The sequence below is a fragment of the Silene latifolia genome, chromosome 8 (genome assembly GCF_048544455.1).
Source record: "Silene latifolia isolate original U9 population chromosome 8, ASM4854445v1, whole genome shotgun sequence".
Taxonomy (NCBI): Eukaryota; Viridiplantae; Streptophyta; class Magnoliopsida; order Caryophyllales; family Caryophyllaceae; genus Silene; species Silene latifolia.
Genome location: NC_133533.1, coordinates 34,015,013 through 34,028,002, shown reverse-complemented (window position 1 = coordinate 34,028,002; position 12,990 = coordinate 34,015,013).

Sequence of the window (12,990 nt, the reverse complement as noted above, 5' to 3'; positions counted from 1 at the left end):
TTTGAGGTAGGACTCCACCGAACTAGTTCACTTTCTAAAAGTTTTTGTCCATAGAGCTCAAGGCTCTTAGAAGAAGATCGAAAGCTTGTGAACAAGCTCCAAATAAGCATATGTATGGGTTGCTCCATTTGAACATGAAATTTGGCCAAGGAAGTTTGTCATATATCCTTTCTTTCACCTTGTCCTTGGCACTACAGCTTTCCCAATGCTTCAAATTAATAAGCCCATGATTCTCGTCAACACTAGGTATGAAGTATGGTTCATGCCCATCCGAAGACTTCCACTTACCACCTTCTTCTTCAATTTTGGTGACGATGATAGCATTTTGATTATTCAATCCTTCCAAGATAGAAGGAGAATTTTCATAACATTGATGATCGAGCTCCTTAGAAGTTGGCATTGTGGATGCCAAATTTCCACAAGTAGCTTCACGTGCAAGTTTCTCCTTGAGCTTTTCCACCAAGTAGCTTTTGTATGATGCTTTGACCTTGTGAAGAAGGTCAACCATATCCTCTTCAACAATCATTGGCTCCATGGTAGGTGTCAAGTAGTCTTCATGGGATATAAGGAAAGGACATTCACCTTCATGATAGGATATCTCAAAGGTCTCAAGGATAGGTTCCTCAAGGAAGGTGATATTACAAGTCCATCCCTTAGGCTCGTCATCATCGCTATCTCCATAAGAATCATAAATGGGGGCTTCATTCCTCTTCACCAACTCTTTCTCCAACACCTCAACATCCACTTCAAATGACACACCCTCATACTCACAAAGGCTAAGAGTATTTGGCTTACTCAACCTCATGTCTTCCTCATCAAACACCACACTTTCATACTCACAAGAGCTCAATGAGGTTGGCTCTTCCCACTTCTCATTAAAGGTAACTCCTTCAAACTCACATTCATGGTCAATGTCTAAAGAGTGGTAAGGGGTAGTTAGTTGGGTTTCTTTTATTTGGGCAATTTGAATTTCCAACTCCTCACCTTGAGTAACAATGCCTTGAAGAACAATGTCCCTTCTTTGGCTCTCTTCTAGCATTTGTTTGAAGAAGTTTTGTTGATCTCCCATCATTTGGAGAATCACATTTTGAATGGGTTCATCTTCTTGTTGTGGGTAGGTGTGAAAGTGGTTGTATTGTGGCATTTGGAGTTCATTGTGAAGTGGGTATTGGGTGGGTGGTTGTTGTTGATATTGGATGTGGTGATTTTGGTGGGAAACGTTGAGGTAGTAGTTAGGATTTTCATTGTATGAGTTGTAAGGTAGGTTTGTGTTGACTTGCTCCTCAAACTCCCCATACCCATAGTCATACTCAAAAGATCCACCACATACTCCATATACCATGTCTTGGGTCATCATCACTAAGACAAGGAAACAACTACAAGCATGGAAACTACACAAAAATGGTAAGAACAATCCTTGAGGAACAAGTTCCTCAAGGTGAAAGCAAAATCAAAATAGACAAACAAGTAAGAACTTAATCACATAGCACCCTCCCCGGCAACAGCGCCATTTTGATGGAGCGATGTCGTCGGGTCACATCCAATCAAACACATTTATAATACTCAACAAACAACTAGTTAGCGGTAAGTCGAGGTCGATCCATGGGACGGTGTGCTTTGGGTTCTAAGTCTATCTATCTCAATTTATGCTAGTGTCACAATTTGTTTGGGTTTGTAGTTGTGTCTAGACTAATGCAAGCAATATAATAAACCAAGCAATAAAAGAAGGATGTAAACAATTAATTAAAGATGCTAGGATATCATGGGGACATAGGGGATTCATGGTGTTGATCATACAAACATGTTCTCAAATTATAAGCAAGTAATTATTGTTGTGGAGGAACCGAGTTGGTTTATGTCTTACGGTTCATAGGAAGAGTTGGGTCCCGGAGCCGAATCGATTAGATTGTACAACACCTACATGTCGACTTACTTTCCTCCTATTCAACTTCTATGCATGGTCTAACAAGACTCGAGTTGGTTTATATCTTACAAGTCAAGTTGAATAGATAAGAGATGGTAAAAATGCAAGGATTCATAGGCTTAGCATTTCATCAAACATAACATGTGCATAAAGTTGACATCACAACAAGCAAGCAATTTGATCATGAAAACATATTAGATTAAGCATGAATCAATCCCATGTTGGTTTCCCCTTATTACCCACTAATTCTAGCTAAGAAACTACTCACTCATGATCAAGTTTGACATGCTAACAAGGTTGTCAATCATATTAACAAGGTAAAACATGATGAACAAGTAAGAAAGATTAACAATAATTAAAGCAAGGATTTAGAGAATTATACCTATGGAGATTCCAAAATAATAATGTAAAGAATAATAGAAGAAACTTGATTGATTGATGAAGGGTTGTCAATCCTCCAATAATAACCCAATAATCTTCAATTACCCAATAATAAACTTGAATAATAAACTTGAACAATAATTAAGGAGAGATTAATATGTGATTTGTGGGAAGATTAAATGATAATCTATTCTAATCTACTCCTAATCTAATCTAAAGAGGGATTGAATTAACCTAATGAAAACTTGATGGTTTGATTATTACAAATGGGGTATATATAGTGGAAATTAGGTGGATGCATTAGGGTTAACTAAGGGCTAAACTAGTAATTACACTTTTGGGATTTGAGCAGGGAGACGCCGGTATTTCTCGAAGGAAGGGCTTCTTTCTTTGAAGTTTGAAGAACGAAATTGTGCTGTAAAGGAATCCGGGCGGATTGGTGTCGGGACGGGCGGATTGTAGCAGGGGAAGACGGGCGGATTTGGAGCAAGACGCTCGGGCAAAAAGAGGGGAAGACGGGCGTCTTTGTAGGAATATGGGCGTCTTCTTGAGAAGACGGGCGTCTTTGTCTCGGGACGCGCGGATTCCTGAACAGCTTCTTTGTTTGACCTCGGATTGTAAAACGGACGTCATTTTCTCATCCGGACTCCTATTGGAGTGTGATTCAAAAGCCTAGAACACTTGTTTTTTCGACGCCGTTCCATCTAGCATATTGTCAGAGCCAAAGGAGCAACTCTTGGTTTGCGTTCCGAGCAATTTTCTTCATGAATGGCTTCCTTGCTTTTCCTCCTTGCTTTAAACCTTATGACCCTTCTATATACTCTTTATTCCTACATCATTGGTCATCATTCTTGCCTCCTCTTCATGCTAGTCCATCTAATATCATCAATAAGCTTCCAAATATGCACGAAAGACGGGAAGTTCCGCCTTATTATCTCCTTTTCTACAAAACATATGAAATGCGATAGAAAAGCAAATAGGAAGGTTTTGACGGATAAAATGGCCATAAAATGTTATAATAGTATGCAAAATAGGCTCAATTAGAGGACTAAATGTGCGCAAATAATGTTCACATCAGTAAGATCTACGTACTGTTTTTATAGTATTTTGGTTAAGTTGGTTAAACCCTAATTTGGGGATTTGGGGATTTTGTTGCCTTTCTTGATTGGTAGTAATTGTATGATCATATGTTAGGAGGAGGATTCGTAGAAGAGGCCTTTTGATATCAGCTGTTGAGATCGTCTGACTGTATTGCATTCCAGGTAGGGTTTTCCCTACTCAGTATTAGTCCCATAATGTGTTGGTGGTGATTTGTGATTGTTGATTGGTATCATACGAGTATTGTGACGGTTGTTGGTTTTGATTTCTATTTAGTAGTTATGATTGTTTGTATCTGTCTGTGTTCTTCGGGGCGCGTCCCTGGCTGAGTGGAGTCGCTTGCGGGAGTGGCTTCACGCCCATTATTCGACTTCTGTGGAACCCGCCACAGAAGGGATGTGCACATTAATGGATTTGGGTTTATCGCTCGACGGAGATGAGCGGGGATTAGGTGGGAACGGCTGCGGTCCCCCACTGGCGGCGTGGAGTGACCTGTTGCGATGGGCACTCTTGCAGGGCTACACACTTTAGTGTGTAGTCAGTATTGTGGAGTTGGTAATGGAGTTCGGAGTATATCTGTGACGATTGAGCTGTGTTGTTTGTTGTGTTGTTGGATTATATAAATTGTGTGATTAGTACTGACCCCGTTTATTGTTTTAAAAACTGTGGTGATCCATGCGGGGATGGTGAGCAGTTGTTGAGCAGGTATGAGTAGAGGTACACGGGCCAGCTGGGATGAGTCATCACTGCAGTGAGAAGAGTCTTCCGCTGTTGTCAGACATTATGTTTAGCTTTTAGACATTTGGTTTTTGGAGAACATGTATTCATACTTTATCAGTTTGGTTTCCGGATTGTAACCTTTCACTTAACTTTATTCTATTTAAATGTTGTTTCATTATTGTCTTATGAGTATCATTGCCTCGGGTAACCGAGATGGTAACATCTTTATACCTTAGTGGTCGTGGTAAGGCACTTGGAGTATGGGGGTGTTACAAAATGGTATCAGAGCGACGATCCTGAAACCTGTAACCAATGAACTTAATGAATATAGGGAGTCAATTAAAATGAACCCGGGGTAAAAATTGTAGGAGCTAATGCAAAGGCTTGGGAGACGTCCTAAAGTCGCGAACTCGCCCTACAATTTTGAACCGGTCACATGGGGGGTGTATGTCAATTCGTGTGTGGTGTTTGTTAGCTTGTATGTGAATGTAACGATATATGTTGAGACTTGTTGGATGTTGGAAGTAGAGATTGAAAACATGATTGAAAATTTGGTGGGGTGTTTGTATGTTAGTTGCATAAAAAAGCATGATGGATGTTTACTATGTGGCGTTTGATAACATGAAGTAATGTAATTATTGATCACATGAGGAGTTGTGTAGAATTGCATGCTTAATTATATTATAATGTTGAATTTATAAAGTCGCATAGTATGATGGGTTATGAGAAATAACATGCGGGTAGTACGTACGAGTCAGCATGACTCGATCGAGTAGGGGGCACTCGATCGAGTAGGTAAGGTACTTGGTCGAGTGGGTCTGACTCGATCGAGTGGGAATTTTGACGTTTTTATGATCAGAAGCGTGTTTTTGGGTACTCGATTGAGTACATCGGGGCACTCGATCGAGTAGAGGGTCACTCGATCGAGTGGCTATGTTACTCGGTCAAGTATGTTAGAGATCAGAAGGTCTGTTTTGGGTCTGGAGTCAGGGCACTCGATCGAGTATGGCGGGCACTCGATCGAGTAGCCTCTACTCGATCGAGTAGGTTTAGGCACTCGATCGAGTGTGTTCTAGGCAGTCTATTTTCGTGTTTTGGGGTTATAGTGCGTATGTTTATATCTACCCTTTCTTATATAGTTTCAAGATGCCGCCCAAGAAAAACGCTTTGTATGCGAGAGCTGAGAACATGAACAAAGATGATATAGTTAAGATGTTGGAGCATCAAGATGCTCTTACGGAGGACCTAAAGAGAGTGGGAAAGGATAAGGATGTGGATCACTCTAAGATCAGTCTTTATATAGCGAGGTTTAATCCGAAAGAGTACAAGGGGACCGGGGAGCCAATTCTTCTTGACAATTAGCATCGTGAGATGGAGAACATACTGGACCTGGTACACTGTCCTGATGAGATGAAAGTGGAACAAGCTGCGTTCTACTTGAGGGAGGCGGCTGGTGAGTGGTGGGACAAGGTGAAACTGAGTGCTAGAGAGATGTATGAGAAGCAGGGCTTACCTGCTATACCTTGGGTAGAGTTCCGGAGGGCTATGAGGAAAGAGTTTGTACCTGAGCATGTGAGGAGTAAGCTAAGGGAGGAGTTTGATGGGTTTAGGATGACATCTGATATGTCAGTTGCTGAGTACTACAAGCAGTTTAATGAGAAGTGGAGATATGCTGAGGAGATGGGTTTGAGTGAGGAAAACCTAGCGTTGAGATTTGAGAGGGGGTTGACCCCCAGGATCATGGACAAGTTACCCGTGGGAGTCCTTACTGATGTTAAGGAAGCTTATGAGAGGGCTGGGAGAGCTGAGAGGTTGGTGGAAATGGCTCGGGAGAGAGGCAGTGAGAAAAGAAAGGCTGAGAGTGAAGGTGGTGGCCAATCTAATTATAAGAAAGGCAACCACAGTCAGGCTAGAGCGTTTTCTTCCGGTTCGTGGTTGTGTACTGGGCTTCCTTTGGGCGTGGCCGTGTGAGTGGTAGTGGCAGTTGGGGGATGACCTGCTATGGCTGTGGCGGTGTGGACCACAAGAGACATGAGTGCACGAGTGTACCTGGAGCTTTTCAGAGACCGGCTCAGGGGAGCTATTCTCAAGGGCCGGCACAGAGTTATGCGAGTAACAGACCAGCTGGGTCATGGTCTAACATGGGAGGTTAGAGCAAACAGGGTGGAGTAGGTAACCGCAATGGCGGTAATTCTTATCAGAAACCAGCTACGAACAACAACAACAATCAGGAGTCGGGTGCTAAACCGACCACATCAGCCAGTACTGTCCAGGGAGGTGGACAGAAGACCAGTGGAAAGCTGTTTATGATGGACAAGAAAGCAGCTGAGGACGATGCACATGTTATCACTGGTACCTTTCTTGTTAACGGTATTCATACCTTTGTTTTGTTTGATTCGGGGGCGTCTCAGTCGTTTGTATCTTCGAGTCATGTTAAACGGTTGGGTTTGAGGGTATATGAGTCTGTAAGTGAGAGAGTGTTTATACCTTCGGGTGAGTCTGTATCAAGTGGGAGGTTGTTTAGGGATGTATCTATGATAGTTGGACAAGTTGACCTACCAGTAGACTTGTTAGAGTTTCCTTTTGATGTTTTTGAGATGATAGTCGGGATGGATTGGTTGGGAAAGTACAAAGCTAAGATAGACTGTCATCAAAAGAAAGTGTCTTTGCGAGGTCCTAAGGGCGTTAGTGTGTCTTATCGTGGGTTTCTGGTCAAACCCAAAGTTAAGTTGATTGCAGCTGTGACCTCGAAGTCCTATCTGAGGAAGGGATGCCCTTTGATCTTGTGCCATGTGAGAGATGACCGGATAAGAGTTCGACAGTTGATCAGATACCAATGGTGGATGAGTTTGCAGATGTCTTTCCAGAGGATATTCCGGGGTTACCACCGAAGAGGGAGATAGATTTCACGGTTGAGTTGAAACCGGGGACGGGGCCAATCTCTAAGGCACCGTACCGGATGGGTCCTAAAGAGATGGAGGAGCTCAGGAAACAGTTAGATGATCTGATAGAGAAGGGATACATTAGACCTAGTGTATCACCGTGGGGAGCACCAGTTCTTTTTGTGAAGAAGAAAGATGGGAGCTTGAGGTTGTGTATAGATTACAGGGAGCTGAACCGAGTGACAGTAAAGAACAAGTATCCTTTGCCAAGGATAGATGACCTGTCTGATCAGTTGAGTGGTGCATCAGTGTTTTCCAAGATTGATTTGAGGTCGGGGTACCATCAGGTGAAGATTAGAGAGGTGGACATAACAAAGACAGCTTTCACGTCGAGGTATGGCCATTATGAGTATGTGGCGATGCCTTTTGGGTTATCTAATGCACCGGCTGTGTTTATGGATTTGATGAACAGAATCTTCAGACAGTTTTTGGACAAGTTTGTGGTGGTATTTATCGATGACATCTTAGTCTATTCCAAGACTAAGGAGGAACATGAGGAGCATCTGAGGATTGTGTTGCAGCCCTTGAGGGAGCATGAGTTATATGCTAAGCTGTCTAAGTGTGAGTTCTGGTTAGAGAGAGTTGCTTTTATGGGGCATGTGATCTCTAAGGATGGAGTAGCTGTGGATCCGGCAAAGATTGAGGCAATGACAAGATGGGAAGCACCTAAGAATGTTGCTGAGATCAGGAGTTTCTTGGGTTTAACTGGATATTACAGACGGTTCGTGAAGGATTTCTCCAAGATTGCTAGACCTATGACAGCTTTGATGAGGAAAGAGAACAGGTTTCATTGGGATGAGAGTTGTGAGACGGCGTTCCAAACATTAAAGGAGCATTTGACCACAGCTCCTATCTTAGCGTTACCTGAAGGTATTGAGAACTTTGAGGTTTATACAGATGCCTCAAAGAATGAGTTGGGATGTGTGTTGATGCAGAACGGTAAAGTGATTGCATATGCTTCTAGACAATTAAAGCCTTATGAGGAGAACTATCCTACACACGATCTAGAGTTGGGTGTTGTGGTGTTTGCTCTCAAGATTTGGAGACATTACCTTTATGGGGCGACCTTTAAGGTATTCTTTGATCACAAGAGTCTCAAGTACATCTTCACTCAAAAGGAGTTGAACATGAGATAGAGGAGGTGGATGGAGCTGATTGGCGATTATGACATGGATATTATCTACCATGAAGGGAAAGCCAATGTTGTTGCAGATGCTTTAAGTAGGAATAGTGTACATTCGTTGTGTACAGCTTTGTCTTTGATGAGGTTGAGAGATGAGGTGGGGAAGTTTGGGATATATATGATGCAGAGGGGTGATGCCATGGGCAATTTGACTGTACAGCCTGATCTTTATGATGATATTAGAGGTAAACAGGTGTTGGATCCTAGGATGGTAGAGTGGAGAGCTGGAGTAGAGAAAGGGACAGTGTCTAGATTCTCTATTCATACATATGGTAGTTTGAGGTTTGATGGTAGGTGGTGTGTCCCTAATGATGAGGAGCTGAAAAAGACAATCATGACAGAGGCACATTGTACACCATATTCAGTACATCCAGGTGGTGACAAGCTATGCAAGGATTTAAAGAACACGTTTTGGTGGCCTGGGATGAAGAAAGAAACAACTGAGTTTGTGGCCCGTTGTTTCACATGCCAGATTGTTATGGGGGAACAGCGACGACCACAGAGTAAGATTCAATCTTTAGAGGTACTTGAGTGGAAGTGGGAATCCATTTCAATGGATTTTATCGTGGGTTTGCCGAAGAGTCAACAGGGTAACAACATGATATGGGTAATAGTGGATCGACTGACCAAGTCAGCTCACTTTGTGCCAATGAAAGATACATGGACTAAGGCACAATTAGCTATGGCTTATCAGAAAAATGTGTTGAAGTTCCATGGAGTCCCTAAGGACATAGTATCTGACAGAGATGCGAGATTTATCTCAAGATTTTGGAAAGATTTGCAGGAATCTTTGGGAACGACTTTAAAGATGAGTACAACATTTCATCCTGCGACAGACGGTCAGACTGAGAGAACGATCAAGACTCTTGAGGATATGTTACGTGCTTGTGTGATGGACTTTGGTGGTAGCTGGGAACGGAGGTTGGATTTGATAGAGTTTTCTTACAACAACAGCTATCACACTAGTATTGGCATGGCACCGTTTGAGGCCTTATATGGGAGGAGATGTAGGAGTCCGATTTGTTGGGACGACAGTGCTGAGGGAGTGGTTCTAGGACCAGAGATGGTACATGAGATGGTTGAGCAGATTAAGATGATCAGGGAAAGGATGAGAGCAGCTCAGGATAGGCAGAAGAGTTATGCAGATCTACATCGCCGGGATATAGAGTTTCAGGTTGGGGACAAGGTTCTTCTGAAAGTGTCTCCTATGCGTGGGGTTATAAGATTTAGGAAGAAAGGCAAGTTGAGTCAAAAGTTCATCGGACCTTATGAGATCTTAGAGCGGGTTGGAGAGGTTGCTTATCGTTTGGCTTTACCAGCTGCGTTAGAGAGGGTGCATAATGTGTTTCATGTATCTCAGCTGAGGAAGTATGTGAGTGATCCGTCACATGTGTTAGAGGCAGAGAGCTTAGAGCTAGATGAGTCTTTGTCATACCTTGAGGTACCTAAGCAGATTCTTGACCGGAAGGTTAGGAAGACTAGGAGTGGGGAGACAGTTTTGCTCAAAATCCTTTGGTCTAACCACGAGACTGAGGAAGCTACATGGGAGGCAGAGGAGGTTATGAGAGAGCGTTACCCTTTCCTTTTTGATCAGGTATGTATGGTTACGGGGACGTAACCTTGTTTCTTTTAGGGGGGTAGGAGATGATCGCAAAGAGTTTTTAAGAGTTTTTACATCTTTTGATGTTGTGTCGGTATGGTTAGTAATGGTTTGTGTCGGGTTGAGTTTTGTGTTGGTTGTTATGTCGGGAGTGTAGTAGTATGTCTTTGTTTTGTTGTGGTTTGAACTTCGGGTACGAAGTTATTTTTAAGGAGGGAAGATTGTAATACTACGGTTTTATAAGTCTCTGGGTCCTCTATCGAGTGGGCCTTACTCTGTCGAGTAAGGGTGTTTTGCGATTTAAAATAGTTTCTGACCTGTTGGGTACTCGATCGAGTAGCCTTGGTACTCGATCGAGTAGGGGGCACTCGATCGAGTACGTCGGTTACTCGATCGAGTAGCCGGTTTACGGGGGGATGATTTGTCGGGTTTTGTTAATAATGCGATTTAATATATAATCACTTCCGTCACTTTCATAATACACTTTTACAAACCTAATCACTTTCAAAAGAGAAAACAATCTACGTTCTTCGCATCAATCGCATTATTGGCAAATCCCGGAGCTTGGAAGGTCGGATTTCACCTTTCTTTACATCTTTGTGAACCTTGCGTCGAGGGTAAGATCTACGTACTGTTTTTATAGTATTTTGGTTAAGTTGGTTAAACCCTAATTTGGGGATTTGGGGATTTTGATGCCTTTCTTGATTGGCAGTAATTGTATGATCATATGTTAGGAGGAGGATTCGTAGAAGAGGCCTTTTGATATCATTTGTTGAGTTAAATGATCAGATTGCATTCCAGGTAGGGTTTTCCCTACTCAGTATTAGTCCCATAATGTGTTGGTGGTGATTTGTGATTGTTGATTGGTATCATACGAGTATTGTAACGGTTGTTGGTTTTGATTGTTATTTAGTAGTTGTGATTGTTTGTAGACCGTGTTCTTCGGGCACATCCTGGCCGAGTGGAGTCGCTTGGGAGTGGCTTCACGCCCATTATTCGCCTTCCGTGGAACCCGCCACAGAAGGGATGTGCACATTAATGGATTTGGGTTTATCGCTCGACGGAGATGAGCGGGGATTAGGTGGGAACGGCTGCGGTCCCCCATTGGCGGCGTGGAGTGACCTGTTGCGATGGGCACTGGCGGGGGTTACACACTTTAGTGTGTAGTCGATTGTGGAGTTGGTAATGGAGTTCGGAGTATATATCGTGACGATTGAGTTTGTGTTGTTTGTTGTGTTGTTGGATTATATAAATTGTGTGATTAGTATCGGCCCGTTTATTGTTTTAAAATCGTGGTGATCCATGCGGGGATGGTGAGCGAGTTGTTAGCGGTATGAGTAGAGGTACACGGGCTAGCTGGGATGAGTCATCACTGCAGTTAGAAGAGTCTTCCGCTGTTGTCAGACATTATGTTTAGCTTTTAGACATTTGGTTTTTGGAGAACATGTATTCATACTTTATCAGTTTGGTTTCCGGATTGTAACCTTTCACTTAACTTTATTCTATTTAAATGTTGTTTCGTTATTGTCTTATGAGTATCATTGCCTCGGGTAACCGAGATGGTAACATCTTTATACCTTAGTGGTCGTGGTAAGGCACTTGGAGTATGGGGTGTTACAAGAATACCATGCTGAGCAAAATATGGTTGCAATGAATGAAATTCAGTCCTGTTATCGCTTCGAACAATTATAATTATGACGGAGAATTGACGATTAATTATAGCTATAAAATTCATGAATTTCTCATGCACTTCAGTTTTAGTGGTCAATAGATAGATCCAGACACCGCGTGAATAGTCATCAACAATGGTAAGAAATTAGCGCGCGCCACTAGTAGACGGTGACTCGTAAGGTCCCCATGAATTACAATGCACAAGTTCAAAAATATCATCACTTTTATTATTACTCAACGGAAAAGTACTACGAACATGTTTTGCACGATGACATATCTCACATGGTGTTATCAACGTACCCTTATTACTACTAACAAACGGAAGTAATTTAACTACTTTCTCGGAAGGATGACCCAACCGTTTATGCCATAAATTAATACTAGAATCAACACCCACTGCACTTGTGATTATTCGCGGCTCATATCGAAGGTAGTAAAGTTCATCCAGCCTATCACGCGTGCCAATCACCATCCTCGTATGGCGGTCCTGAAAAATATAAGTACTAGCATTAGTCACAAATTCACAATCAACAACATCGCTTAATTGCGAGGCGGATATTAAATTATAACGTAGTTGAGGTACATAAAGAACAGGATCGAGAGAGATAGTCAAAGTCAATTTCACACAGCCAACATGGGAAGCTTGTACTTGCGTGCTATCTGGGAGTCCAATAGTACGGCTGGGTATGATACGAATATTAAGTAAACAATCAAACTTCCCTATAACATGATGTGAACAGCCAATATCAATGAGCTACTTACCAGAAAAAGTGTGAGATGGAGTGCCATACAGGTTACCGGCGAATGCGGAGTGTCTCCTTCTCGTGAACCAGTATGAACAGCATTACTACTCTTGAGTTTAGAAGTACTCACGGCATTTTCAGGCCGAGGTTGACCACCAAAACAACCACCACCTCGTCCCTTATTCGAATGGCCACCACGAGAGCCACCAGAACCGCCAGATCGACTAGCTTGAAGATCGTACCAACAGTCAGGTAATTCCTCCATGAGATAAAAGCACATGCTACGATCATGTCCCATCCGATTGCAATTATTACACAGGAACTTCTGACGTTCAGACTGGGACAGTTACGACAAAGGACGAGAAGCAATCCCTTATCATAAATTAGATTGTCGTACAGGGAAGGTCGCTATTTCAGAATAGGGCACAATTCACTGTTTTTATTAATTCCCTTCACACATTCCTACTGACTAATCAATTGGAACGCACGACTTACCGTCGGCAGCGGAGTTTGAGAGATCAGAACAGACCGTAACGTCTCATAAGGAACAGAGCGCAGACCGAGTAAAAACTGATGAAGACGGTCAGACTCATCGCTGCGCTCTAAGTGTTGCTTACCAACATCAGATTCACACTTGCAAGTAATATTTGGTTCATATTTATCTAACTCATCCCATAATTGATTTAAGGTACCATAATATACCGCAACGGACATCGTTTCGGTTTGCT